This window comes from Protopterus annectens, chromosome 4.part0, assembly GCF_019279795.1.
Source record: "Protopterus annectens isolate FY-2018-M chromosome 4.part0, PAN1.0, whole genome shotgun sequence".
Taxonomy (NCBI): domain Eukaryota; kingdom Metazoa; phylum Chordata; order Ceratodontiformes; family Protopteridae; genus Protopterus; species Protopterus annectens.
Window position 1 is genome coordinate 1,262,787,393 of NC_056733.1, and position 24,626 is coordinate 1,262,812,018.

The window sequence follows — 24,626 nt, forward strand, 5'->3', positions numbered from 1 at the left end:
TTTTAAAACTAAGTGGGTAATGAAAATACATAGCAGCGACTATCCTAGACTGGCACAATGGAAACTACAATTGATTATAAACAGACTGATTTACATGGAGCACAGACAATATCCAATTTAAAGTGAGTGTAGTGTCCATCCAGGTTTTACAAAAATAAACATCTTATTGCACAAAATAGCCTATATTTTGAACATCACACAGTAAAAGCAGCAACAACCACAAAAGTGCAATGTCTGCAAAATATAATTTGGCTCAATAACTGTAACAAACACTCAAAGCCGAATATGTAGGTCTCCAGTGAGGGAAATAAAAGACACTGTCAGCTATGTCACAGTGCATCTAGTTATAAGAATAAGAAAGGTACACATAACTGTAAGGTGTTCTGTGCGGTAAGAATGCTTAAGTTTTGAATCTGAAGACAAGTAGGGTCCAGGGGTAACATGTAAAGACAAATCCAGATGACCAGTGACTTGGAGGGTGAATATCTGATAGATCACAGCATGCAGAGCTCAGCTGGAAGAGTTCCAAACCTTTAGAAGGATATAAGGTAACCTTCAAGGATATCCCAGACTAGGACAACATCACAGGGTGCAAAGTAGAAGACAGAGGGACATACTGAGTTAATATACCAATGTTCTTTAGCTTTATCAAACCATGCAAGCAGAAAACTGTGTTTCACCGAGTAGATGTTCAAATACAGGAACCACAAGTTTTTCCTGCAACACAATGCAATTAGAACTGTGATGGTCATTCCCATATGCTCTGTACATAAGCATAGAAACAGGGTTCCACTGAGAAGTGGTTCAGTACTGAGAGAAGATATGCTTCTCCCAGCAAGAAATGTATAAAATCATAAAAAGTCAGCGCCATATGTACTCTTGTTCACCACCCTCTGTATAAGAAAAAAAAAAAGAGGAGCAATTAAATCCACTTGGAGGACGTTCCTGCCATTAAGTCATAGCCTTAAATATTAAGTAAATAAAAGGACATTGTTCTAATAAGCTGGAATGTAGAAAAGGTTTGATTCAGTGAAACGTTACATCAAGGAGTTTGCAGTTCATAAATGAATCTACCAAACATACATCTCAGGCTTAATAACTCACACAAATAATCAAGAAACACGTGTAGATGGGCCTTAAAAGAGTTCAGGTCCTTGAATTGGCACCAGCAAGAACATTCTTCTATGATTTCCTAGTAGTAGGCTTTTTATACTCCAGTAACTGGTGTACATCATTAAGAAAATGTGCCTAAAAGTTATCCAAATTCTATCATCCAGGCAGTCAGCTGAAGAATATTCAGGTTGAGGTGTATGAAACAGCCTCTGTCTTATGTGAGTAAATTCAGCCTCTGAATAAGTTTGTGGTAATCGCCTTTGGCCATTTTCAAACAAAGGGAGAACCAGAGTTGCCTAGGCCAAAAGGGAGTCACCACAATAATTTATGACGGGTCGTTCAGAATCTTCATAATTATTCTGGAAATCAGTGGAAAAGATGGAAATGTGTAAAGGAAAGTACAGTTGTGTACACTTACCATAAATGTAGATCTTCGAGTGTATTCACTGTTGCAGTCATCATATTTGGGTTATACCTGCCAGGGTAGCCCTCGGCCGGCCCGAATACCAGAGACTTAGCATTTCTGCATTGGTTGCTGTCGCTTCAGGACTGATGTCAGGTTGTCAGTAGTATAAAGTAAGGCAGCCAATGCCATTACATCAGTTTTTCTTGCCCTAACCTGTCAGTAGCCCCCAAGTGGGAGCCAGGTTCTGGTGGAAGAACCCCAACAGTAGAAAGTAAATACCAATATGTCCCTTCTAAGGAAAGAGAAGAAAGACGAGGGGGGGATGGAGGGAGGGAAACCAGGATTGCAACAGTGAATACACACGAACATCTACATTTATGGTAAGTGTACACAACTGTACTGTTATTCGTGTTTCAGTGTTGCAGTCATCACATTTGGGTTGATTCCCAAAGCTGAGAAAAAGGGTGGAGGCAGTCAAGGAAACTAGGGGCTGGCTAGGATGCCCTGCAAGACTGCAGAGGCAAACCCTGCCCTGGATTTGGAGAAGACAGGTAGGTAGTAATGATTGGTGAAGGTTTGAACAGATGTGCAGGTGGCAGCCTCCAGGATGTCACTGGTGGGGACTCCTCTGAGGAAAGCTGCAGAGGTGGAAGCTGCTCTGGTGGAGTGAGTCCTGACCCCCTTGGGGGAAGGCTTTCCATGTTGTTTATAGCAGAAATGGATGCAGTGTGCTATCCATTTGGAGATGGCTTGTTTGGAAATGGCTTTGCCCTCTGCCCCTGCAGCAAAGCTAACCAGCAATTGATAAGACCTTCTGTGGATTTAGTCCTGTCTAGATAGAATCTGAGCTGTCTGTGCACATCTAGAGAGTGCAGGATCCTTTCTGCCTTGTTCTGTGGGTTAGGGAAAAAGGTGGGCAAATTAATGGATTGGTTGAGAGCCACACTGGACACCACCTTGGGCATGAAGAATGGGTTAGTCTTGAGGGATACCCTGTCAGCATGGAAGATGATGAAGGGTTCCACAGCCATGAGTGCTTGCAGCTTGGAGACTCTTCTGGCTGAAGTGATGGCCAGAAGGAAAGCTGTATTCCAGGAGAGAAATTTTAGCTCTGCTGAAGAGGCAGGCTTGAAGGGGAGGGGGGTGAGCTTTTCCAACAAAAAGTTAAGGTCCCAAGCTGGGGTTGGTGATCTTCTGGGTGGCCTCAAGTTGCTAGCCCCTCTTAGGAACTGTTTGATCAAAGGGTGTGAGAAAATGGGCTGCTCAGTGGGAAAATGAGCAGAGATAGCAGAGGCAAGAATTTTAAAAGAGGAAAAAGAGAGTCCACTGTGTAGCACGTCAGCTAAGTAATCCAGGATGACAGGGAGGGAGGGCTGTGCCGTATTGGCTCCCTTAGCCTGAATCCAGATGCAGAACCTTTTCCATTTGTCAGCATAAGACTTCCTAGTGCTAGGGCATCTGGCCTCTCTTATAACATCTAGAACCTGTTTGCTGAGGGTGGCAGATTGATTGAGGGTTAGGGAATAAGCCAAGCTGCCAAACTGAGTGTCTGCAATTGGGGATGCATGAATTTTCCTTCTCCCTGGGTCAGGAGGTTTGAAATCTGAGGGAGATGCCAAGGTGGCAGAGGGGGACAGGCTGCACAGCAAGGGGTACCAGTGCTGGTGAGGCCAGTCTAGAGCTATAAGAATTGTCCTTGGTTTTTCCTCCTTTATTTTGAGCTATTGCTGGGGATGAGAGGTAGAGGAGGAAAGGCATAGACCGATAGACTGACCCAGGGGAAGGACAGGGCATCCACTTTCCAAGCCATGCAGTGATGCTCCCTGGTGCAGAACTTGCTGAGCTGATGGTTTGTGTGGGAGGCAAAGAGGTTGACCTTCAGGGTACCCCATTTCTGAGTTATTAGGGCAAAGGTTCTTCTATTGAGCTGCCACTCGTGTGGATCCAGAAGATTTCTGCTTAAGTGGTCTGCTAGAGAGTTGAGAGAACTTGGTAGGAATTGTGCTAACAGGTGGAGTTGCATGGCAGAGGTTGTGTGGCAAAGGGTCATGGCCAGCCTGCATAGAGGGTAGGACTACGCCCCTCCCGGCTTGTTGATATACCACATCACAGTTGTGTTGTCTGTCTTGATCAGGAGAGCCCCTGGGGAGAGAAGGAGCTTGAAAGCTATCAAGGCATGCTGGACAGCTATCATCTGTTTTTGGTTGATGTGCAGAAGGATTTGCTGTGAGCTCCATTGGCCCTGTATGCAGCTGCCATCCAGGTGTGCACCCCAGGCATGATCTGATGATCCCAGGGTCTGGGCGGCATGGGGTGGTGAGAAAGGTAGTCCTTTGTTGAGGGAGCATGATGTTCCCCACCAAAGAAAATCTTTTCTGAGGCAAGGCATTATAGGTATAAGAGTCTCCAGGTCCTGAGAGTATTGACACCAAAGGCTTTTAGGTACCACTGAATTTTCCTCATATGCAGTCTGGTATATGGAATGAGTAGAATGCAAGATGCCATGAACCCCAGAGTTTGCAGGATTTTCCTTGCAGATAGATGGGGTCTGGTGGCTAATTGAGAGAAGTAGACTGTCAGGAAGGTTTGCTTTTCTGGTGTAAGGAATGCCATCTGGGATGCTGAGTCCAGGCTTGCTCCCAGGAATATAATCCTTTGGGTGGGTACCAGTTTGTATTTCATTTCGTTGACTGTATACCCTAGGGAGGTTAGTAGGGACTTTACAAAGGCCAGGCCCTTGAGCAGCTTTTCCTGGCTGTCTGCCTGAATTAGGCAGTCATCTAAGTAGGGTAAACCTGGATATTCCTTTGTCTGCAAAAGACAATGGCTGGAGTCTGACATTTTGTGAAAACTCTGGGAGCAGTAGATAAGCCAAAGGGAAGTGCAGAGAACTGAAAGTGCTGATATCCTGCCCTGAAACGGACATATTTCCTGCATGATTCCCTGATAGGAATGTGGAGGTAAGCCTCCTTTAGGTCTAGAGTGGCTAGCCAAGCATCGTTGGAGAGCATGGGTAGCAGCTGCTGGAGGGTGAGCATTATGAATTTTGGGATCACCAGGAAGGTGTTTAGAATGGATAGATCGAGGATGGGGTGCCAGGTGTCCTCTTTCCTTTCTGTTTTGCAGGAACGTGCTCTACTGCCCTCATGGAGAGCAGGGAAAGGACTTGTTTTTGCACCTCTGCCCACTGGTTTGGCAGTAGATCTTGGAACCCTTTTGGAGTTGGAAGGGTGTGGAAAGAAAATTTGTATCCCTAGGACACTATGTTGAGAACCCAGCAGTCATTGGTAATGGTGGCCCAGTTGTTTGCATGAAAGGATAGTTTTCCTCTTAGGGGTAAGTGGAGGAGGACAGAGGGAGGGGGTGGGGGAGGAGAGTCATTGCGAGTTCTTTCCATAAGGGGGTGGCTTAGAACTCCCTGATTTTGAAGTGGAGGAAGCCCACTGCTTACCTCTCTGCATTCTCTGTGGCTACTGTCTGTGGGGTCTAGTTCCCCGTGGTCTGGGCTGAACTGACCTGGTGGGAGCAGGAAAGAACCAGTGCTTGGAGGGACAATGCCTGCTAAACTTGGGTGGCTGGACCTATAAGAAATCCGTAAACGTCTGCATAGATTTTCTATCTTTTTTAAGACCTCTTCTGCCTTAGTACCAAATAAGTTGTCTTTGTGCAAGGGGGCATCCAACATGGTCTGGCAAGGGCTGTTCCTTAAGCCATGCATGCCTTCTAAGGACAGAACCGGTGACTGCTGCCCTGCAAGAAGCTTCTGGTGCATTAAAACCACAGTGCAAGGTTTGTTTAGTTACTTGACTTGCAGAATGCATTAACTCTTATAACTCTTTAGATTCTGCACAAGCAGGAAAGGTTTTGTTTGAGGAGTTCCAGGATATGTTGCTGAAATTTTAGCATATGGAACTGACAATTTATTGCTCTGACAGCAAGAGTAGCTGAGGTGCATACTTTTTTACCCCATCTGTCTAGTGCTCGGGAATCCCTATCTGAGGGGATGGGATTCTTAGCACAGGTTGCTTTAATTCCTATAGGCTCATGAGAAATTACCTCAGGGTTAGCAGTAGGATTTTTAAAAAGAAATTTGTGAGAGTCGGGGACTCTGTAATACCTGTCTGGCTTTCTGGATGCAGGAGGTATGGTGTCAGGAGTCCAGCTGGATTCCAGGAAAAAATCCTCCACAACATCCAGGACTGGGGGGGGGGGTGGCCAGGGGTCTGTGCTGTGGACGATCTAAGAATTCCCTGAGTCTCTTTTTAGATTGAGGGTAGTCCTGACTTTCCCATTGGAAATGCTCCCTTAAGGTGTGAAGGGTTTCCCCAAAGGAAAAATCCTCTCGGGGAGAGGCTGAAGAAATGGAATCCTCTGCATCAGAATCCTTATAAGCAGAGATGGGTTACATGTCTTCATATTCAGATGCATCAGTCATTGGACTCCTGTTCAGACAAAACTACAGGGGGCAGATCTCTTTTTCTTTTTGAAGGGGTAGCTTGGCTTCCCCTGATTAGCATGATAAGGTCTTCTGCCATTTTAAGCATTTGAGATTGAGGCAAGGAAGCAGGTGCCTGAGATTGGGTCGTCAGTTTCTTGGGTGTGGTTCATAACCTGGGCCTAAGAAACTCGGCAGTTTTTGAAAGAATGGTAGTCGTGAAAGAAGTCGTCGGTTTGTGTCGAGAATCGGTAGTGCGAAGGGCTTCCTCGGAAGCCAGTGCCTGCTCAGCGGCACCGGACCCATCCAAGGTAGAGACGACCACATGATCCTTAGTCGAAGAAGAGTTTTGCGGCATACCAGACTCCGAAAGGGTCTCGGTAGCAGCCTGCAAATCCACAGAAGCGGGCATCAGGGACTGCGAAAGTGCCTCAATGAGGAATGAGGACCGGAGAACTGATGACTAGATTAGCGGGAGCATGATCAGTAAGTTTGGACCTGTGCGGTCTGTCTCTGTCTTTATCTTTAAGTTTATTTTGGAAGATCTACTGTCGGATGGCTTAACTAAGCCATATCGGAATTCAAGGACTGTAAGCAAAAATATCTAGCTACAATAAGGGATCGACGGCATTCTGGCATTGAAAAAAGCACAGAAGCGACAGTGTGGAACATCGTGGTCTGGGCCTAAGCAAGTGACGCAGTAAGAATAAAAGTCTCTATGTGGTATTTGCTTTCCACAGGTGAGACAATTTCTAACTTTTTCTGACAGCGGTTAGTGCAAAAAAAAGGTTCCCCAACGGGGTACTTAGCTTCAGAAGACTTCAGCTTCAATTTGGAAGACGAAACTCAAGTAGCGGCCGACCAGCACTCGTGTGAACTGTTTCTGCTTCGGGCTCCACGGCAAGAAAGACTGATGCAATGGCATCTGCTGCCTTACCTTATACTACTGATGACCTGACGTCAGTCCTGAAGTGACAGCAACCGACGCAGAAATACTAAGCCTTTGGTATTTGGGCCGGCCAAGGGCTACCCTGGCAGGGATAACCCAAATGTGATGACTGCAACAGTGAAACACGAAGAACATCATCTATGAAAACGGAAATGAGAATTTATCTCTTTTATAGGCCTGCCTGCTAGGAGTCCTGGTGCAGAATTTACTTAGTTGCCTGATATTAAAAGAGGTGAACAGATCTATTTGAAGTTTTCCAAAACATGGATCAATTACAGGAAGTACTCTTTGTTTAGTTTCCATTCATAAGGGTCTGTCCTGGTCTTGCTCAGCTCATCTGCCACTACATTTTTCTCTAATGGAATGTATGATTCATGGAAGGTTAAACCATGCTGAAGAACTAACTCCCATCTTTGCCTGCCTGCATACAGGGTAAAGACCTGGCACCCCCCTGTTTATGTACCACATCAATATGGTGTTGTGATCCTGATGATCACAGATGAAGAGATTTTATGGTATGGATCACAGCTAACATCTATTAACATTTATGTTCTTCCATCTATCTGATGAGTCCCATAGTCTTTACACTTTCACCACCAGAGAAACTGTCCCCAAGCAAAATCTGAGATGTCTTGTAGTTACAGACTAACTTATGACAGGAGGAGAAAACAGGAGACCTGGATTTCTGACCTGTTTACCATCTGTATCAGTGCAGTTCCTTTTTGGCAAAGTCCAAAACTGGAATCTGAAATTCCACAGGATGAGAATATTGAGCCCATATGTTTTTAAAAGCCACTGAATTTTTCTGATGAGAAACCTGATGAGAGGAATCATGAGAATCATAGAAGGCAAAAACCCTATCCTGAGATATTCTCTTACCAAAGTCTGAGATTAACTAGAGAAGCTCAGGAAAGTTTCCATATAAAAATCCAAATTTTCCTGGATAAGAAAATCCTTTTGCTGAAATGTGTCAGGAAGGCAGCCCAGAAACGCAATTAAATGCAATTCTGTATGCTAGAGGAATTCTGAATGTTTATTTGGATCCCAAGACTGGTACGGAGTGAAGAAACCCAAGTTAAGGACTCCTGGCATCTGGGAAAATGTTCTGCAAAGACAAATAAGTTGTCTAAATAAGGAAATTTGTAAATGGCTTGCAGTCTGCAGTGAGCTATCACTGGAGCTAGACACTCTGTAAACACCCTTGGAGCTGTAGATAACCCAAAGTGTAAGGCAAGGAACTAAAAATGTGTCCCAGACACAGAGAACTGGAGAAATGCCTGAAGCCTGCGACTATGGAGATTTGATAATAAGCATACTTTAGATCTAATGTTATCATAAAACCCAAAAGAGGAATAACAGGTAACAGATTCAAAAGAGTCAATATTTCGAATGGTGGCATTTTCACAAATATATTGAGAAAGGAAATATATAGAAATGGTCTCCATGAAAGGTCCGTTTATGGAACCAGAAACATTCTACAATAACTCGGCTAAGCTAGACAGAATTTACATTTCACAGGAACATGTGCATTTAATTGAAGGTCTTGATATGCACCCAATACCTATTTCAGATCATGCGCCAATAATAACTAAAATAAAAACACAGGATAATGAAATAAAAATGAGACACTGATGATTTCCCACCTATAGTGAAGATTATTCAGGAGCTATTCGAGAACATAGAAATGACTTCTGAAAATGTAGCTAAGAAGTGGGATAAAATTAAGGTGGACTTTAAAACTAGGGTGGAAATAAAAGAAAGGGAGCTGTGGTTAAGAAGTAACAATAATTATTTAGAGGGACTGACAAATGTTAACGTATTGCAGAATAGAGGGAATCTCATAGAACAAGATGAGGATCAACTGCAGAATGCTAAGCAGAAAATAAGGGATTACTTCAATAGTGTACAAGAGTTCAGAAAGAATGCTGTTAAGCAACTGTTTTTTTAATAACAACACTAGTGCACACAAATTTTTAGCACAATGACTCAGGCAACAGAAAGTAGAAAGGGCTGTTACCAAGCTTAGGGAACCTATAACAAGGAAGGCAACAAAAGATCCTGTACAGGTATTAGAAGTATTTGGGAAATTCTATGGAATTCTGTATAAAGCAGAGAAATATGGAAATCGAGAAAAGATATAAATGGAAATAGTTATGGAAGTATTAAATATGCCATGGTAAGAGGTAGATGAGGCTCAATTATTAATGGTTAAGAAAGCAGGAGATGAGATAACAATTGTGATGTATAACCAGTTTACAGGAAAGTCCCAAAGAACAAACGGTATTCCTGTGGAAGTTTGGAAGCTAGGAGGAAAAAAAAAAACTGATAAAGATCTGGAAGGATTTGTTTAACAGTATTTTAAGAGGAGGAGAAGTACACATCCTGGTAGAAAGCAGTGATGGCTGTAATACCTAAAGAGGGTAAAAATCCATCAGATCCAGTTTCATACAGGCCCACTTCAATACTAAACCATGATTATAACATGTTCATGTCTATAATGGTTAAAGAATGACAAAAGTTAATGCCAGAATTGAGAGATGTGGATCAATATAGCAATAACCCATGCCTGGGTGTGGGTAATGCTGGATTACCCACGGTTGGTGTGGTTTGGTCACGAGGGCGAAGGCCAAGTGGCCAAACAAAGACAACCGTGGGTAAATCCAGCATTACCCACACCCAGAAGTGGGTTATTGCTATTATACAATGACATTATTTAAGGAAAAAATACTTACTTTTCTTAAATAATGGCATTGTATAATGCCTCCTTGCTGCCCTTCCGCAGCTGTCTGGTATTCTGCGGCAGTCCTGATGTACTGCGCATGTGTATGCTTACGCAGTACATCAGAGCTGTGGGTGGAAGCAACGGAGAAAGCAAGAACTCCGTTGCTTTTTACAAAGTGTCTCGGTATGTTAAAGGAGTTTAACATAGCGAGACAGCCTTAAAAAAAGCAATGGAGAAAGGAAGATCTTAGTTACTATTTTTAAAGCTGTCTCACTATGTTAAACTCCTTTAATATAGCGAGACAGTGTCTAAAAAGCAACGGAGATCTTGCGTTCTCCGTTGCTGTAAAAAAAGACTTATACTAATGGAAAACATCCGGGCGACGGGACCGTTTTCTATTAGTATAAGTCTGATTTACAATGTGCACGCTGACCAATCAGCGTGCACGTTTTGGAATATTAATGGAGGGTCGTTGTATAATGTGGTTTTGTGGAGGGTAACCAAACATGTGAAAACGTTAACAGAACATCAATGATGCAGAGGGAAGTAGAAAGTAAGAAAGCACCATTGTTGGTGGGTCTTGATGCAGAGAAAGCATTTGACAGAGCAAGCTGAGACTTTATGAGCAGGGCAATGGAATCAATTGCATTTCTTGAAAAAACTATAAGGTTGATTAGGAGGATTTACGAGGGATCAGAGATGAAAATTAAAGTGTGTGGGGTCCTCTCTTATAATTTCTGCTTGAGCAGGGAGTCCTCTTTCCCTATGTTATTTGAATTATATTTAGAACCACTGGCAAAGAAAATAAGGGACTCCGAAATTCAAGGATATAATTGGTATGGTAGTCAAGAAAAGCTGTCTCCATTTGCAGGTATTATTTTATACCTGACAAAACCAGAAAGAGACATTACAGTGTTGTAGAACATTTTGAGACAGTTTCAAATCTTTTCGGGATAAAACAAAATAATGAAGCTAAAACAAAGGCAATAGCAGTAAATTATGTACTCACATATGAATTGGTTCAGCAATATCCATATTTATGGGGACATGATAAAATGAAGTATTTAGGAGTATGGATTCAAAATGATTCTGGTCTGGCAGCTAAGGATATGAGGGAAGAGACTAAACAAAACATAATACAAAAATTGAAAACATGGAAGCTTTGTTATATGGATAAGGATAGTAAGATACAAGCAGTTAAAATGCTTTCAGTCCCATTAATCTTCAACATAGGTCAGGCATACCAGAACAGAAGTTGTGGACAGCAATTAATAAAGAGCTGAAGGACTTTATCTGGGAGGGGAAGACGAGAAGAGTGTCAAGTGGGATAAGCTGACTCTTCCAGAAGAATAGGGTCGATTGGGATTACCTAATTTGAAGGGGTATTTCACAGCTACACAGTTAAGACTCATATACATAGTATAAGCAAAAAACTATAGTTCAAAGTAGAAAGGGATGATGATGAAATGGGGAGAAGCTCCAGAAACAAGGAGAGACTGGGATTTTGGATGGAGGAGAACAATAACAATTACACAGAACATTATATCTATAAAGTAGCAGAAAGTATCCTAAGAATTACACCAACACAGAAATGGAGAAAGGAGATTCTTCCAATAGGGGTGACTGCAATTAGGGATATAAACAATAGGCAAGAGGGGGCTGGAATTTATTGGAGAAAACTGACAAAGGAACCAAGGTATATAACTAGAGAGGGAAAGATGATAGAATGGGAAGACACCAATAATTTACTTGGACTGCAGGTTAGAGATTGCTTTTCCTATCAAGGACTAATATTAGAGTATAAGCAAAGGGAAAGAAACAGGGGGTCCTATACTAGAGACCAGCACTGGTAGAGGTTTTGGCAGAATCTAGAACAGAAACTGCCTTTAAAAAAGGAATAATTTGTACAGCATTTAAAATATTACATGACAACTATAAGAATCAATAAGAGGAGACTACAAAGGATTAGGAAGAGAGGCTGAATAAGCAATTCACAAAGAAACAATATGAGGATATATATATGTATGTCTCCCAAATATGCAACAAAATCTAGAAAATTGAAGATTTTTGCTTAGAAATGTTTACAAAGATATTTGTATACCCCAAGACGAATCCAGAGAATTTTTCATCAGGTAGACAGCAACTGTTGGAGGTGTGACAGGGAAGAAAGAGGTAATTAGGAGAATATTTTCTAGGAAATAGGTGATTTGGTGGACTTTAAGGATTCCCTGTGGCATGCACTGTCAGAGATGCTGAGTGGGCAGATTGGTGTGATGATGGAGATGACTTTTCTGAACTATGATACAGAATCGGAACTGCCTAGACATTGTAAGGCCCTGCTGTGTCTAATTATGGTGGCTACCAAAAAAGCAATTACTAGAAAATGGAAATCAAAATCTAAACCAACTATACTAGAAGCAGTGACTATATTAACAGAGATAAAACAACTGGAATTAGAAAAGGGTAGGAGCAAACTATATAGGAAAAAATGGGAATGAGGTTTAAAAAAAAGGCATGACTTAAACAAGCTATGTAATATTTGACTGAAAATGACTGGGTAGATTACAAGTGATGTATAATGTTTGCAGCCTGTAGTGTGTCAGTATGGTTTCTGGTGTAAAATGCTTGAAACTAGAATTGTTTAGGTGTGGTTTGTTTTCATTTATATAAATGTATGATTGCCTATGCTGTAAGTGATGGTTTAATAAAGATGTTTCTTGTTAAAAAAAAGGAAAGAATTGAATAATTTATGTAATGTTATTTAGGTTATATGAAATATAGCTATATATATGAAGTATAATGTTTGTAAATGTGAACATGTTAATACATTTTGATTACTTTTATATAATTGTAAATTTGCAGATCTCACAAGTAATAAATAATTCTGTACAGGTGTTTAATAAAAAAACAATAAAACAGAAACATTCTGGAGTAGAAGTGTTTGATCTAAAGACATTGGTTGTAGGACTCCTAGGGTCAACAAATGTTGAAAAACCTGAGTAAAAACATTTGATTGGTTCTAAGGGTAGAGAAAAAAGATGAACGTAGCTGCCTAAAAGTCCAACTTCGTAGAAGCAAGTAACAGTATATGTAAAAGGGCGTGGACGGAACTACCACGAAAAATATAAGTATTTTATTAAAATAGAACAAACTGATGGCTTTCGGACACCTGGTAACTTCTTCATCAGATCTAAATTAATTAAGACATCACATTGCATTTAAATAGCATAAAATGATTACGTAACCATAATCAAACAATTAATCAATTACATTGAGTTTAAATGCAGATCTAGAATCTAAATAAACTAATAATAAATATAACAAATATATATATATATATATATATATATATATATATATATATATACAATAATTACTGTGTATTCTATCAATAAAAATCAACATGCTCTAATAAAAAGGCTTCATAAAAAAGACTTCATAGAAAAAAATTCTGTATAAAGCAGAGAAATATGGAAATCGAGAAAAGATATAAATGGAAATAGTTATGGAAGTATTAAATATGCCATGGTAAGAGGTAGATGAGGCTCAATTATTAACGGTTAAGAAAGCAGGAGATGAGATAAAAATTGTGATGTATAACCAGTTTACAGGAAAGTCCCAAGGAACAGACGGTTTTCCTGTGGAAGTTTGGAAGCTAGGAGGAAAAAAAAAACTGATAAAGATCTGGAAGGATTTGTTTAACAGTATTTTAAGAGGAGGAGAAGTACACATCCTGGTAGAAAGCAGTGATAGCTGTAATACCTAAAGAGGGTAAAAATCCATCAGATTCAGTTTCATACAGGCCCACTTCAATACTAAACCATGATTATAGCATGTTCATGTCTATAATGGTTAAAGAATGACGAAAGTTAATGCCAGAATTGAGAGATGTGGATCAATATAGCAATAACCCATGCCTGGGTGTGGGTAATGCTGGATTACCCACGGTTGGTGTGGTTTGGTCACGAGGGCGAAGGCCGAGTGGCCAAACAAAGACAACCGTGGGTAAATCCAGCATTACCACACCCAGAAGTGAGTTATTGCTATTATACAATGACAACAACTGGAATTAGAAAAGGGTAGGAGCAAACTATATAGGAAAAAATGGGAATGAGGTTTAAAAAAAAGGCATGACTTAAACAAGCTATGTAATATTTGACTGAAAATGACTGGGTAGATTACAAGTGATGTATAATGTTTGCAGCCTGTAGTGTGTCAGTATGGTTTCTGGTGTAAAATGCTTGAAACTAGAATTGTTTTGGTGTGGTTTGTTTTCATTTATATAAATGTATGATTGCTTATGCTGTAAGTGATGGTTTAATAAAGATGTTTCTTGTTAAAAAAAAAAGGCAAGAATTGAATAATTTATGTAATGTTATTTAGGTTATATGAAATATAGCTATACATATGAAGTATAATGTTTGTAAATGTGAACATGTTAATACATTTTGATTACTTTTATATAATTGTAAATTTGCATATCTCACAAGTAATAAATAATTCAGTACAGGTGTTTAACAAAAAAACAATAAAACAGAAACATTCTGGAGTAGAAGTGTTTGATCTAAAGACATTGGTTCTAGGACTCCTAGGGTCAACAAATGTTGAAAAACCTGAGTAAAAACTCTTGATTGGTTCTAAGGGTGAGAGGAACTTCCCTGAAATGAGGTATGTGTATCCAGTGGCAACTGTAACACTCATGAACCTCTTTTATCACCCAAGAGTCCGATATAATCTGTTGCCAAAGGAAGATACCTAGAGCTAATTTGTGGGACAGATTTAGAGATATAGGGGCAGGAGGATGGGACTACTGGCATAGTCATTCAGTAGGAGTAGAATGTACCATTTTTTAAAAGGATCCTTTTTGTTTTGTTCCCCTCCTTATATCTCCTTCGCGTTCCCTATTTACCAGAAAGTGGCAAGGATTGCTTATTTTGCCTTTTGAAGGGAGTAGAGGATTTGACAGATTTGCAATGGGGGCTTTGAAAAATCTTAGAACTCCCTGAATTAAAGTCCCTCTTTTATCAAATTGTTTGAGGACCTGAGTAGGAGGGCCAAATGAAACCTCCTAATTTACAGTCTCAGACTTCACTTTATCAATACACATTTGGTGATGTAACCAGGCAAACCTCCTCAAAACTACAGCAGTAGCAGTGACCCTAGACAAAGTAGCTGCACTATTCACACATACTCTTCAGAGCATGCTTGGATACTTGAGACAGATTAGAAATAATATGAGTGGAGTTATCCACTAAAGGAAGTGTGGCAGAGTATTCCTTCAAACAGTCTCCACTACTAACAATAAACTTCCACATATGTGCTTGGTAGTTAAGAATTCTGTATGCTGAAGTGAAAGAACAGAAAATTCTCTTACCAAATCTGTCCAATACCCTACTTTCTTTATCCACAGAAAAAAGGGATAGCATTGAATAACAGCCTGCTTCCAGCTGGTGAAGAGGTCAAAATGGCAGCTGGGTCAGATATAAGATGAGAAAACAAGAATTAGTTAGCTTGATGTACTTTATATAGTCTATCTACATTTTTGAGGACTGAAGTGTGAGCCAGGGTTATTACAGATGACACTTATATCCTCCAAGGCTGGCAGAGTAGGAGGAATGGATGCAGTGCAAGGCACACCCACTTGCAACATATCATAGTACTTCCTCAGTTCAGCTGGAATATTCACATTTTCCCATAAAAATACGTTATCCCTTTAAGGGAGCTGGAGAGGACAAACTTTTTTCAGAATCTAAGTTTTGTGCTTGTGAATCTTCAGGAGAAGCCCCATCTCTGTTAATATCAGAATCCTCTGATAGACTTTCCACAGGATTTTTTTTTTTATTGATTACACTTTGGTTAACATCCTGTAATAACTTCATGGCTAAGGTAAGAGAATCATCTTCAAGAACAGACACCATGTCCTCAGATGCTCAGTGTTTAATCTGTCAATTTTTTTTTTTTTCCTGGGCAGGGACATCCTTGAAAGAAGACTGACTAGCAGATGTCACTTCACCCCAGCAAGTGGTCTCTTCCCCAGTTACCCCAAGAAGAACTTCCCAGAGTACATCCCATACCCAAAGATGGTGGTTCTCCCATTCCCAGATCAGACAATGGAATAGCCACAAAGGACTTAGCTCACAACCAGTCAATGGTGGCTGATGGGGTTACACCTGCAAAACCCAGAATTACAAGTGAGTGGTCTGAGGAACAACAATCAGCCACTGCAGAGTCACCCACTAAAAACTGAGGCACTGTCTAAGCCCATGGTGGTCCGCAAGGGCTCTATAATGTGTTTCTTTTTCTTTTTAGGAATGTTGTGAAAACATGCTGCAGTTAAAGAAGAAGCCTGACTGATGGTAAGTACTGTTGGAATGAGTCAGTCAGAAGGTAAGCTGTCAGACAAGTGTTTGCAAGCAGTACATATACTTATGCTTCCCACACAGTTTTTGTTTGTGTCTTTCGGCTTTTCCCGGTTAGGGGTCGCCACCACGGAACTCCAGTCTGCTAATGACTGGCAGCAGATTTTTTACATGCTGAGTTTGCCAGCCCTGACGCACAACCTTCAACGAAGGTACGCCCATTCACACATCTCCACACAGAAGGCCCTCTAGCTGAGATTCGAATGGCACAACGTCTTGCTGTGAGGCGACAATGCTACCGCAGCACCGCTTCCCCACACAGTAAAAAATAAAAAATTTCAGAAGTAAAACATAAACCTTCTCACAACTCAAAGCCCCTTCTCTGAAGTACCCTGACAGAAAGAATTGAAGGTAAGCTGTCATAAGGTGTACACTAGCATTCAAATTAAAATATGAAGAAACTCCAGCTGTATTTGGTTGCGTACCACTTACTCCGAGGTGATCTCTGCCTGACATACAAGGCCAATCCCCAAGAGCCACCCGATCTAGGGATCTAAACCTCATCACAACGATAAATAGGATGTGCTGGAAGGATAGATTCCTGTCCCAGAGACTCCCCATGCTTTGGAACAGGATTCCAATCTACACTAGGCAGAGCCCCTCACTAACACTCTTCAAAAGAAACCTTGATGAGTGGATGGGAAACAGAAAATTTACCCCGGGGATCACTGCAGTGGCTCTGCTGGACAGAGGCACAAGGAGCTAATGGCTCTGCGGGACAGTGGCACAGGGAACTAATCTAAGGGGGCGGTAAAAGCCAACACATTCTGGATAGGCTTATAGATGCCCTCAGACAGATAGCCTAGTAGTTACCTATGAACCTATGTTTCCCGCCCTGAACAATGTTTCATAGATTCATAGATTAGTACTAGGCTAACTGCCTTTGTGGGCCATTTTCAGCCTAGCCAGTTACCCCATGTGAGAATCAAACCCTGCACCTTGTGTTTGTAAGGTAAACACCTTAAACATTATGCCAACATCCCACCCCACCATTGATTTCACAGTCATTAAAACTTACAGACACAAATAAAAGTTCACAAAAGCAGTACACTTACTGCAAAGTTTGACTCCAATATTTAAAAATAATCCCTGAATTAAAGTAGTGGTTCCTGACAGAAAACTTCTGATACTGACAAAAATACCAGTTTTCTTAAAGGGGAAATACCAGTTTTAGAAAGTAAAATAAATATTTCATACCAGTTTTAGACAGAAAGTAAAATAAATGTTTCTTTAAAAGGACTATAATTTGTGTGTGGATGGCTTCCCTATGGAGACTTACCTGCCATTAATGAGGCTTGAAGCTGATTGCTGCTTCTGTGAATCCTCAGAGCTGCTTCCTCACAACGCAGCAAGAAAGTACTGAAGTTGCCTACACTGACTGCTGATTTCCCTCCAAGAGGCTAGCCAATCAGTAGGTAGAGTGTAGGTGTGGAGGGAGCCAGGGCTTTGAGAACATGGCTGAGTGGCTATATAGGTTATACCCTGCACAGGATACAACAAGGTTACTACAGCATTGAAAATTATGAACATCCACTGTTACCTGGACCAAAAGGGAATCAAAAATATTATCTATGGGGAGTCCTCTTGGATTTTTAGAAGAACTCTGTAAATCAGTGGAAGTGGTGGAAAAGCATAGAGGAATATTACCGTCCATGAAAATGATAGCGTAAATGTCTGCCAGGCCTGTTTGCAAGGAACTTTGGAGCAGAATTTCTAAATTGTCTGTTCTGAGAAGAGGCAAACAGATCTACTTGAGTTGCAGCAATTCCTAGAAGACCCCAAAATGCAATTTTCATTCATAAGGGTCTGGTCCAGTCCTGTTTAACTTGTCTACAACAGTGTTTTGCTCTGATGGGAGGCTGAAAAGGCAAACAGTCATACTGATTTTTTGGACAGTCTTTGATTTTGTGAGCCTCTCCCTTTCATTTTGGTGTCTCTTTGCCATTGCTTTTTAACATCCTATTTTTTGGCGCCTTGCTTGCTTTGAAAAAGGGAGCTGAGATGGAAGTAAAATTTTATTTGCCTTAAAAAAGAAGGATGGAAGACTTGTGTCACCCCCTGAATCAGCTTTTTCCTCTCATCAAATCTCTTAAGAACCTCAGTTGCAGAAGGGCCAGACAGAACTTCCTTGTCCAGTGGGGAGTTTAAAATCTCAGTCTTAACATCTTCGTGAAGGCTTTGAGCATGTTACTAAGCAAATCATCTCAAGACTTTGAAAGAAGCAACAGCTGATTTGATTTGAAGGATTTTAAAAAAGGTGGCATTGAATTGAAAGGACAGTTCCTCTGGAATTTGGGAAAAGAATAACTGCTTAATTTCTCTCTCTCTCTTCTATAATTTTAAGAACTTCAGAGGAGTTGCTAAATAAGAAGTGATTATTCAGAAAGGTATTTAAAAATTGAGCTTTGACATCCACTGGAAAGGTATGAAGTTTAACTCAAGCATGTCTTCTCATAACTGTCCAGTTGCAGTAACTCTGGAGGCAGCACCCACTGCATCATACCTACATTTACTTGTGTGATCACCCACTTCAGATTCACGGTTAAGCATGCCTAAAATCATAGCCAATCTAGCAAATTCGAGAAGTATGAATAGCTATCTTCGGTACATCTCCACGGCTTTAGTTGCACTCTTCTAAAGAAGTTTTTTAAAACTTTTTAAAACAAACTTTTAATAGAAACAGTGATAATAAAAACAACCACAGTCAAACTTTAACATGGAGAGCTGCAACAACAGATATGTGCTTTCGGTAATGAGCCTTCTTCAGATCATGATGTCTTCCCATACCTCTCAAGTGTACCTCATTACGAAGAACGTACCTCATTTGGGGTCTTAAAAAGTTCATGTTCCTTGAAGTTCCTCAAAGTTCCACATTGAAAGACTCTATCACACATTCAGTGTTAGGAATACTTTTAACCATGGTAAATAGAAATTAATCATATTAATTCATTAAAAGATCTTCTTTATAAGTAAAACCAGCATATTTTAACCATCCTATGACCTTCCTAGTTGAAGTTGTTAGTAAACCATTAGTTTGTGTTCCACATTTTGCCCATTTGTTCCACATTATGAGGGCTAGTGTTCCTCATTTTGGAGATGGAAGGTTGAGGGCTATGTGTCTTCCTGCACTCCTCCTACAGTAAAAGTGAAAACTAACCAATGAGGGCTAGGATAGGCGACACACCTACCCATTATCCAATCAGGAAATAAACCAATGGCTGGTATGCTAAGGACCAGCCTCCTAGCTTGCACCAATGGCTACTCTCCTATTCTTGAGGATCGGCTTAAGTGGTACTATGCTATTCAGCCCAGGTGGCCTATCAGCCCTCAGGTTCCAGCTAGTTTCGCAGAGCTCAGTAATAAAGATGGATTTAGCTCCAACAAGATCTCGGACAGGAAAGGGACATTTAAATGTACAAGATGCAAAGCTTGTCCGCTCATTGATAGTAGCAACACTTTTACACATCCTAAATCAAAGAAAGACTATGTATTCAAAGTGTATGCAGACAGTAATAGTCAACATTTAGTCTATCCCGTGATGTGCTGCCATTTGTGAAGCCTTTTACACTGGCAAGACTGATCAGTGCTTAAAAGATAGAATACTTCATCATCTTAGGGATATTCGCAACTTAAATCTTAAGAATGCACTTGTCATGCATATTTCTGTCCAACCTACACATAGATTTATTTTTAAAGTGGTTCAATGTGTACCCTATACTGTTAGGGAAGGAGACATTACCAACCACACTGAGCTCTGTGAAACTAGCTGGATTGTGAACCTGAGGGCTGATCGGCCACCTGGGCTGAACAGCATAGTACCACTTAGGCCGATCCTCAAGAAAAGGATAGTAGCCATTGATACAAGCTAGGAGGCTGGTCCTTAGCATACCAGCCATTGGTTAATTTCCTAATTGGATAATGTGTAGGTGTGTCTCCTATCCTAGCCCTCATTGGTTAGTTTTCAGTTTTACTCTAGGAGGAGAGCAGGAAGAAATTATGATCTGAAGAAGGCTCATTGCCGAAAGCACTTATCTGTTGTTACAGCTCTCCATGCTAAAGTTTGACTGTGGCTGTTTTTATTATCACTGTTTCTACTAAAAGTTTGTTTTAAAAAAGTTCTTTAGAAGACTGCAACTAAAGCCGTGGATGTGTACCAAATATTTCTATTCATACTTCTTTTGTTTCATTCAGTTACCTTTGGCAGTTCAGCAGTGTTTTTAATTGAAACTAGCAAACTCAGACATAAAATCTAAGAATGATCTTATGATAGTCAGTATAAAAAAAGAAACGTGGACATATGAGTTTGCCAATTAATGTTTATAAAGGCTAAGGTGGAGGAAGTGTATACCCTTTTGCCATATGTCTCAAGTGCTCTGTTGTCTTTATTGTTAGGGATTTGATTAGAGGATGAGAAAGTTTTATAACCTTTATCTGCCTCCAAAGAAACAAGAACATTCTCTATACAGAGGTTTCTGAAAAGATACTTATGTGACTCTGGTATCCTATAAAATATGACTGACATTTTGGGCATTGGAGGTTGCGAATATGGGGACATAAAAGCAGCTGAGAAGGTATCCTTCAAAACTCCTAAACCTGGGGTTATAGCAACAGGCTTGCGGATGTCCATACTCAGTAATTCGCACTACCTTTTCTGTGAGTCAGAAACTTCTTTGCCTTCCCCTTTCAGCAAATCCTTCATTTTTGCCATACTGTCACCAAAGGAGAGTACCTCATTAGGGAAACTGATGACAAAGTATACTCTGTCAGATTCACAACCTGTAGGGGAAGGAATGTAGTAATGCATAATCCAGTCCTTCATTACCTGAGTCATAAAAGTCATCTTCGTCGGAAGAGGAAGAAACAATCTTCTTCTTCTTAGTAGGGCTAGAAAAAGGAAGAAACAGATTAAGAAGGCTGAAAGGACTAAGTGCAATTACAGCAATCCTCCTTACTCCTATTCTGAGAGGGGGTAGAATAAAGGACAGATACTTAGTTTTCTGAGTATGCTTTCTGGAAATGTCTAGACATATGGTCTGTCAGGTTAAAGCCATAGGTATAACCTCCATGAGTGAACCTCCTATAATTTTCTTCAGGAAAACCTAGTGGATACTTCACTTATTCTCAGATAATATAATACTGGTTCTCCATTCCCTGCTGACTCCACTATATGACCTTTCTGTTTGGATGTGTGATAGTCCTGGGCCACAGCTGCCTCCAAAGGGGAAATGCCAGAGGGCCCTGGAGAACAATAGTGATGGTTCAAGGGCTGCAAGTGTCCCTCAATGAAATCAACAGCCACAGAGTGTATGAGACAGGTGAATGCAGGATTATAGCTACTCACCACTTTCTTTAATTGTTTCTTTTTCCTTACCTGAGGGAGAAGGACCGCCTCAGAGGAAGATCATGACATGGCCGCTCATGCTATGTCTTGTAGATGGCTGCTCTCAAAGCTAAAAAAGAAGTGTAATCTAATCTTGGCAGTCTTCAAGGCAAAATATTTGCAAACTGAACATGACCTAACGCCATGTCTGATCCCCAAACAAAACACACTAGCTAGAGTGGAAGTCAGACTTTACCACACTTTCCCTTTCTGACAGACATAAGAAAAGATTTTGAAAAATTCTCTTAAGGAAAAAGAAAGGTCCCCAGTGGGATACTTGTGTGCCTAAAGACATTGTGCTGAAGCCAACCACACCATTACCCTATATACAAAGTGCATAAGAGTCTGCATATGTACACAAATTGCAAAAAAGTTCAGAGTTTTGACATGTCAGTATGGCCATTTATATTAGCATATCTTACCAAAGCCATATTATAACACATGAGGAAGGAGCCTGAATCTTTATAGACTGGGCAAACATATGGTATCCTTCACAGGATACATCCCACATTGTAATGGCTACTGCAACAACGATTTAACAAAGAGTGTCAATAAAAACCTCTAGACTACCAAGATATGAACTCAATAGTATTCCAAATGAACATGTGCAGATGACGAAGAGATTTAACAGATTACAGCTGATGGATAGATTACCTGAAGAACTATGAACAGAAGTTTGTGATATTGCCCAGGGTGGCAAAGTGAAATTCCAAACAGAAAAAAGATTTAAGAAGGCAAAATGACTGTTCATTGAGGATTTAGAAGGAGGAAAGCAAAATGCAACAAAGTCTGGGGAAAAATAGGTCAGATAACGGTAGAGTTTCACAGATTAGTGAAGAGAGGTAAAAAACATATTTAAATAAGCAGTGCAAAGAAGTAGAAGAAGACAACAGAATGGGAAAGATAAGAGGTCACTAACTTCTAAGCAAAAATGGGCATGATAAAAGACAAAGAAGGGAAGAACCAAAAAGAAGCAGAAGATATTAAAAAGTGATGGCAGGAGTTTAAGACCGTAACATTGCTGAAGCATATAACAATATGTTCCGTGATCTACAGCGAGGCATAATAGAAAGTGAAGTTAAATGGGCCATAAAAAGTCTTGCTAATAGTATGGCTGCTAAGCCAGATCTGTAGTGTAGAGAAAGGCCTGAATATGCTGTAGACAAACAGAGCTTGATTGGCGGCGTGGATGTTTGTAGAAGTTGGCCGGGGAGGATAGGAGTCAGCAGCCACTGCTGCTTTGCCCAGCCATAAAGCTCTGGCTTAGCCCAGGAATACCCATCTCCTATTTTACCAGAAGGAAAGTTCCAGGTGGATGAAAGTAAAGGAATCATCAGTATGGTCCTGGGGGAGTAAGCAAAAAAGTTAATAACATGGCTGCTGGAAGCAATGAACTTGTATATGAATGAATAGATGTTTGCAGTTAAAAGCTTTCTCTAGAGGCTCCTTTAGCTGTTTAAAACTTTCATTTAAAGGCCCACTGCTGCTTTTCTGCTGTGAGAAACATTTCTGCAGTTTGTTTCCCACCCATAGTTGGTGGCTTTGCAGTTGCCCGCCCCTACTGTAAATTTGATCTGGGACCCTCCTCCCAGTCTCGTGTCATTACCTCATTCTACCTAATACAGGGAGAACATTTGAGAAGGTCAATCAGCTTAGTTTCTGCTCCTCCTTTCTTTCTTTCCACTTAAAAAAAAAATTCTAAGCTTGTTTCCTGCCTTTCCTGTGGGTAGTCTAGTCTGGATACAGATTTGCTGTGTCCAGGACTATCTGTGGGCTTCTAAGTCCCCAAGCCTTTCTGTGTTGGAGGGAAGCCTTCTACTTCTAGCTTAATTTTGTTTCATAGAACTAGCCAGTTTTTTAGTTTCAGCACTCGTCTGTTTCTTTGAGATCAGCACTTATTCAGAACTTATTGTAAGCATTAAATAAGCTACAAATTACTACAGCACTCAACTTTCCTCACTGACTAGAGGAAAACAATTTCTAGTATTTAACAAATAAGCACCTATCCAGGCATGTCTAAGGGTCAGCTCCCGGTGTTATCTCGTCTACCTGATGAAGCTGGGCATCTTGGGGCAATGCAGCAATTGCCTTGTGTACACAGACAACCCTTTCCTCCTACCACCCAACACTATAACCTGTGAGAGATGCACTTATATAGCCAAACTGGAAGCAAAGCTCTCTTCACCTAAGACTGGACTAGACAGTCAAGAGGAGAAGGTAAACACTTGCGCCACACCACACCACACTCAGCACATAGTCCCTCAAAACCTACACCACCAAAACACACACACAGAAACACAAAACACACACCTACATTCGCGGAGGCTCTCAGTAAAAACCTGCCCAAGCAACAGGGACCTCCAAAGCAGAAATACAAGCAACCTCGACCCCCCAACACAATCCAAATAACACACAGCCCACAAACTCAGTGTGCCACTCAACCACAGCCCATAAGGCATAACAACGTACCCAACACTCTAGTCATAGGTGACTCTATAGTCAGGCACACTGATGTCCCACTCAGCAGGCTAAAGAAGGAGAAGGTTACTGTCAGCTGCCTGTCGAGTGCCAGGATCCACCACATAACACACGCGCTCAGGTCACTCCACAAGTACAAATACGACTCTGTCGTTTTCCATGTTGGTGTGAACGTCCTGATACGTACCTCCCTGGACTGCATGAAAAGAGACATGGAAGAGCTCTCCAATCGTGTAGCCCAGGCAGTTATGACACTAGCCCTGAGTAGCATCCTGCCATTGCCCAGAATGATACTGCAGTACAAAGACAAAATCAATGACTTCAACAATTGGCTAAGCTTCTGGTGTCATTCTAAGGGGATCCAGTATCTTTCTGCCTGGGATGACATGGTCGACAGACCACGATGCTTTGCCAGAGATGGCCTGCACCTGTCGCCCCTGCGATTCCAGATAATGGCTAAGGGTCTTGCCTCCCCTATAATGCCATTTTTAGGCAAGGTTCAAATGACAAATTCACCACCGTAACAGGAACAGGCGAGCAAAAACACAGGGTAATGCTACTCGCTGCTAGAAGTCTAAATTTCAAAATGCACTCACTCGAGGCACTCCCTAAAATGGAGAACACTGATATCTGTGCAGTGCTGAGACCTGGTTCAAGGCTCTAGAGAGCACCCCTGCATTACTAGGCTATAACTCATAGCACACTTTTCGGCCATCTAAACTGG

General features: G+C 41.0%; 1 protein-coding gene across 1 annotated transcript in view; it reads right to left on the reverse strand.

The window, feature by feature from the left end:
• The window catches only part of ARHGAP26 (Rho GTPase activating protein 26), a 3,815,868-nt gene that overhangs the window by 1,597,505 nt on the left and 2,193,737 nt on the right, over nucleotides 1–24,626 (reverse strand). The gene's annotated exons all lie outside the window — the stretch shown is intronic.